Consider the following 6697-nt stretch of genomic DNA (forward strand, 5'->3'; position numbering starts at 1 on the left):
CTAAAGATCGATCCGCTAGCTGAAGCGTCACAGTTGTAGGTCTTACTTCACCTATCCTTAGCATCTTGAAAATGGAATTAGGCATCAAGTTGATACTCGCTCCTAAATCACAGAAAGCTTTACCACAATAAGATTCACCAATGTTACAGGGTATAGTAAAGCTTACTGGGTCTTTCAATTTCAGTGGCAGTTTGTTCTGCAGGAACGCATTGCACCCCTTTGTCAAGGCAACAGTCTCATACTCACTTAGCTATTTCTTATTGGACAGATATCCTTCATAAACTTCACATAATTTGATAGTTGTTCTAAAGCCTCCACCAATGGAATATTGATGTGTAACTGCTTCAGAATATCCAAAAACTTCTTGAATTGTACCTCCTGTTTTTGCTTGTGTTGTTGCAATCTTTGCGGATATAGAGGTGATGGAACTTTCGATTGAATCGGGTAACTCTTCTGAGTAGGTAAATCTGTATCCATAGAAGATGTTAAAGTATCTGAATTCACTAAGTTAGGATTTACCTTGTCAGTCTTTGCAGATTTTGACTCTTTTGGTGTAGGAACTTCAATAGCTAGTTGATTCTTCTCAACGGGCTTATCTTCAACATCAATCAATTGGGTTCCAGAATTTTACCACTTTGGAATGCCACTACCTTGATATGTTCTTTGCCCAAATTTCTTAGATTCTCAGTATCGCTCGGCAAGGTTCCTTGCAGTCTATTACGAAGCTCCGTAGCTAACTGACCCATTTGGTTTTCCAAAATTTTCAGTGTTGTTGCTTGGATTTGGATCAAAGCGTCATTCTTTTCCATGTATGCTTTCAACAAGTTCTCCAAACTGTTTGATGCCTCAGCTTGAGGTGGTTTTGGAATTTAATGATTAAACCCTTGAGATTGGTTGGGTCTATGCTACAAGAGGTTGTTATTCAGTCCATTTCCTTGGTTGTTCCAAGAAAAGTTAGGATGATTGCGCAATGAAGGATTGTAGAAGTTGGACTGGGGTCCTTGTCCAGTCCTATTTTGGTGTTGGTTCCCTACATTGTACACTGACTCAGGATTTGATGGGTAGTTCTCAAAAGAATGACCTTCTCCACAATACACAAAGGAAACTACTTTAAGCAGACTTGGTGGCTGAGTTGTAAAATTATTAGCACTATTAGCGGTAAACTGTTTTAACATAGAGGAAATAGACGATACCTGAGATGATAACGAATTGAGGGTGTCAACTTCATGATCTCTGACTACACATCTTCCTGAAGCTGTTCAATTTGTTGGTCAATGATAGTTATTACTCGCGATCCTCTCAATGATCTCATAAGCCTCATTATAAGACTTAGACAAAATTGCACCATTCGCAGAAGCATCTACCATCAATCTTATATGTGCATTGAGACCATTATAGAACGTCTCCAGCTAGATACAATGAGGAATCCCATGATAAGGACACGTACGAAGTAACTCGTTGAACCACTCCCAAGCCTCATACAAAGACTCGTTATCCAATTGTTGGAAAGTTGTGATCTCGTTCCTCAACTTAGCATTTTTGCTAAGCGGGAAATACTTAACCAAAAATCTCTCTGCTAATTCTTGCCATATAGATATGGAACTTGGTAGCAATTAATTGAGCCATGCTCATGCTCGATCTCGCAACGAGTATGGAAAAAACTTTATCCTCATTAAGTCTTCAGTCACACCGGCTATCCTAAATGAATCACTCACCTCCATAAACAATCGAAGGTGGAGATGTGGATCTTCCATGGGCATACCACTGAATTGGCCCACCGTTTGGAGCATTTGAAACATCACTGGTTTAAATTCAAATTGGGTTGTCTCAATATTTGGCCTTCTAATTCCTAGATTTAACTCACTAAAAAGTGGCACAGCATATTGTCTGATGCATCGACCCTATTATCGGTAATGATGATGGTGTTTCGTACACGACCGACTTCATTATCTTGGTCTTGATTCTGATTTCCAAGGTTCATTTCGACTTGCCTTTGAGTTGTTTGTTCATGTATTCTTCGTCTAAAAGTTCCCTCAATTTTAGGGTCTATAGGGAGTAAATCGATAATCCAATCTATGCTCATAAACACCTAAAAAGAAAATCACAAAATAAAAAAGAATAAGTTAGTAACGTTAGAAATAAACCAAATTGGAAGTAAATAATTTCACAAACAAAAATGACTATGGCAATAGTTAACAATTCCCAGAAACGATGCCAAAAACTTGTAATGCATAGGTTTGTGCAAGTTTACACAGTGGTTATCAAGTAATAAGTAAGTATCGAGTTATCATCTCCACAGGATTGTGTTTGTGTTAAATCACTTAATTGTAAAATTATACTAACAACTTGGTAAATAAAAACACAATATGGTTGAGAAGTGATGATTAAAGTTAAATATATTAAACTAAATGCAATGATCCCTAATGCAAATTGTAACACCCCAAACCCGACCCAGACGCTATGGCCGAATCTGGCGTGTTACATTGAAGTGTTTTAGTGAAAACCGTGTTTCCATTGAAAACCCTTCTTAAAATAAAATAAACCTTAATTAACTTAAAAAAAAACACCTTTTAGTTGCAAAAACCTCGTTTAAAACATTTGCTTTAAGAAACTTATCATTTAAAAAATTTAATTGTGGAAACGTAGAAACACATTATAATTTACAAAACCCATGTTCAACTTATTGTAATTATAGTGAAATTAATAATCATAATTCAAGTAATAAAAACACAATGAAAACCTTATTACAATCTGGTCTAGAACATACTTAAAAAGAAATAAAAACTTAAATGCTAAAAAAAAACAAGTCGAAATCGTCTTGCTAGCTGGCCACCCAGAGTCCCTCCAAACATCGAACCTTATACTGAGCATCACCTGAAAATAAAATAAAAGAGGGGGTGCATTTTCGCAAACTCAGTGTGTACAACCCTCAGTAAAAAAAAGCATTCAAAAACAAAAATCATTCATCAATCATGCAATGCAATCCCATCCAAATTATCCATCCGCTACACACCAGCTCCGTCCCCCGTCACACTATGTGGGGATATAAATATCGACCCACCCAGCCCACACACTATGGTAGCCCAGTTGCGGAACTACCTTCATTTACATATTGGGCTTTAAAAGTCGTTGGTGAATCCACGATTGTCAAGCAACCATGCGATCCTCATATACTTCCTCCGTTCCATAATTCCCACCCATATGCAACCTAAGCAGAATATCATATGTATGCATGTCACATCCATAATACTTACATTCCCACCTAGGGGTATTTTGGTCATTTTTGCCCTTAAGGGCATTTCAGTAATTTTCCCTTAATTATGGTTTTCACTTACCTTGGCCCATTAGCGAGTCCCGTGAGCTAAGATGAATGAACACTATGCACCAGGTAGGATTCCAGAGAATAAGAGGTGAGTCATTAAGACTGCTTAAGTACCAAGCTCTCCCTAGATCCAATCCTAGACATGCATATACTTGTTGCCACACCGTAACCCTTTGACTTGTCCATGGTCGCAATATATTAATTAAGTCTTATTGGATATCATATACTAGGCCCAAAACCCCTTACAAAGCCCAAACAATTTCACATACCTGAATTTGGCCCATTAAGCCCAATCATATTCATATGGCCCATTAGGCCCAAATCACATTTATATGGACCGTTAGGCCCAGTCACATTCATATTCATGCTCACATACAAGTTCCTATCACATAGCATCAACATTCAGTTTTTGCCTATTATGGGCCCAACAGCCCATCGGGCCCATTTAGCCCATTCCGGCCCATATGGCCAAATCACAACCCAAGTCCACGGAATCGCCCGTGGGCCTCAGGCAACCTATCGATCTCCCCTTTACAAGTGTTCACCCACTCGCAAGACTACCGTAGCCAAACTTTTGGCTTTTCGGCATTTCTACTTTTCGGCATTTTGGCATTTCGGCATTTCATCTTTTGCCGATCTACTTGTGTGTGCAGTGTATGAACACACCTGGTAAGCAAGCATGCTGCGATTCCTTTAGTCCAAATCTACAAATGATATCACCCTTCCATTAATCGCATGCTTAATTCATATCCTTACTAAAACCGAAACCTCACATTAACCTTACCTTGCGCGATCAGCCCTTTCTTAAATCACTAACAACGATCAACTCTTAGATCAAAATCGCAAACACCTAAAAAGTAATTCGACAGTGAGCTAAGATTCGAGATTTGATAATAATTTCACTAGATTCGGTCAAAGAGTATTCAACGCTTGAGAGATTTGGCTTTTCAGCTTGTCAAACTTATTATGGTGAATAAGGTTTATTTGGTACAGATTAAAGAAGAAGAGTAGAAGAAGAAATCGGCTAAGTGAAACAAAGAAAATTGTGTAGAGAAGAATAGAAATTGGCAGGAAGAAGAGAAAGAAAAACAAAAGGGTTTTCGGCTTTTTGGATCTTGAAAAGAAAAGGGTTTGTAAAGAAGAATTTCAGTAGTATCCTGGCAACCCTGTATTCGGCCCCTATTTATAGCCTTTATAGCTGAATTTTCCATGCCCAATTCCCAATTCGGCTCTATTACTTTTCCCTTCTCATCTCCTCGTTTTTCTCCCTGATAAGCCCTTGATCCTTTCCTTAATTTTCTCTTCTGAACACTCCCCTTAGAGTCCATCTTCACGCCACTTCCATCCTTCTAGAAGGCCAAAATTAAACTTCTAAAGCACAAAACTAGGATTCGAACCTTGGACCTCCTTGCTCGCTGCTAACGCCACCTCCCTGCACTCTAAGTGGCGTCACTTAGCCACTCTTCCACAAGGCTTTTTGATACTATTTTTCCCCTATTTTTATTTAAAAGCCCACCTACTTGCCAACCCTGATTCTTTTAATAATTAAACTATAATTTCATTTATTCCTAGATTCGAACTCAAACCTTAATTAAGGCCTACTATAATTATCACATGGCTAGCAACATAAAACACAATTTTTATCAAAATTGAAAACAAAGAAAGTTCGGGATTTCAGGATTTTTAGGTTTCGGGATTTTTGGGGCGTTACACAAATTATCCTGAGTATGCAAACTATATGAATGAAATAGATTTTATAAAAATTAAACACAATTTGAAACAATTATAACATAAATAAACTAGGACAATTATTATAATTAAACTCAATTTATTATCAACATGCTTAATAACATTCTGAAAAACATTCAATGAAAACTCGACCTTTCATGAGTTTGGAAACCACATTAGGTCCTTTCAGAATCCTTTAATTAGTAAATACACATTTTATTGATCCTTATTTACTAAGGGTTTCTTAGCATTCGTGTGCGGTAATAGGGACGTGTTAGGTTTGAAATAGTTTAATCATACAAATTTAAAAAACTATGCAGATAAGAGAGCTAGGTTAGAGTTGTTATGTAACCTGCAATTTAATCGGGTTAGGATCTGAATTGAGCATGCATATTTGAATTATGTGTCCCCTAGCCGTCGCCTAGTTAGGATCACTCAGCTAATTTAGATGTATTTCAATCACGTATGAACGAAATACAGACTTGATTTTAATTGAAAGCATGATCGATTGAGGCACAAATATTATAAGCATGAATCAAATAAATATTATTTAATCAAAGAAATCATCCTAGCTTAAATAAAATTAAGCTAACATTGTTGTAAACAAGAACATAGAACACATAGCAAACATTTTTAGATTAAATTAAAGAAAAGAAAGATTAAACCAAAATCAGAGTGGCTGTCACCCAAGACTCTCACTGACGAGGCTCCTTTGTTCCTTCGCTTTGCTCCTTTGCTAATGGCTCTCTAAGGTAGCCGACCAAGGGCTCTTTAAGAGGCTTAATTGGTATAATCTCTATGAAGAGATTATGCTAGGTGTGGGGAATGGAAAATGCTAAGAGAATTGAGAGAGAAGGGAGAATGATGGAGGATGAGGGGTGATGAATGAGGGAATGAAGGGATCATATTTATAGGTGAAGAGAGGTGGGTAGTTTGCTAAAAATAGCTAGGTTTAGTCTCTTAAAACTTCTTCCATGAGTGGCCGGCCACAATTAGTAGAATTTGAGCTGAATTTTGCTTGATTTTTAAGCAATTTAAATGTCATAATAACTCAGGATTGAGACTCAGTCAAATGTACATCTTCGGGCAAATCTCTAATTTCTTCAACAATGCAAGGATCTTGTGTAATTAAACCAAAAAGTAGTTTAAGAGGACAACCATGTGTAGCTGAATTTGGGTTGAGTTGGTCTTCAATTTAGATGGTTTTTGTAATCCATCAAAGCTATCAGACCTGTCCAAAAAAATCAATTAGTTAAAGGACCAAAGAATAAGATTTATCCATTTTAAATAATTAATTATAACCCAAATTATTAATGAAATATTTAAAATTATTTATTAAATATAATTTTATATTTTATTATTTAATTTAATCATGCATGTGCCATTATATGTCTTAAAAATGTAAAATGTTCAAATTTATCAAAAATAAGGCATTTTATGCATGAAAACTATATAATAAAGCATAAAATCACATTTTAATAGTTTCCATGTCCTAATTTCTTATTTTCACATATTTCATTAATTTATTAAACAATTACTTAGTTTTAACAACAAATTGAAGTAAAAAGGTGATAAATTACATAGGAAAAATCCTATATATTTTTCAGTTTACAACAACCTACCTCGAAAATTCAAGATACCATCACT

General features: G+C 36.2%; 1 non-coding gene across 1 annotated transcript; it reads left to right on the forward strand.

The window, feature by feature from the left end:
- Positions 1-1425: 1425 nt before the first annotated feature.
- Positions 1426-1532, forward strand: LOC121205221 (small nucleolar RNA R71). Its single transcript, XR_005900306.1, has one exon. It is a non-coding gene; the product is annotated as a small nucleolar RNA R71 (small nucleolar RNA).
- Positions 1533-6697: the final 5165 nt, after the last annotated feature.

The sequence above is a fragment of the Gossypium hirsutum genome, chromosome A08 (assembly GCF_007990345.1).
Source record: "Gossypium hirsutum isolate 1008001.06 chromosome A08, Gossypium_hirsutum_v2.1, whole genome shotgun sequence".
In the NCBI taxonomy this organism is placed as follows: domain Eukaryota; kingdom Viridiplantae; phylum Streptophyta; class Magnoliopsida; order Malvales; family Malvaceae; genus Gossypium; species Gossypium hirsutum.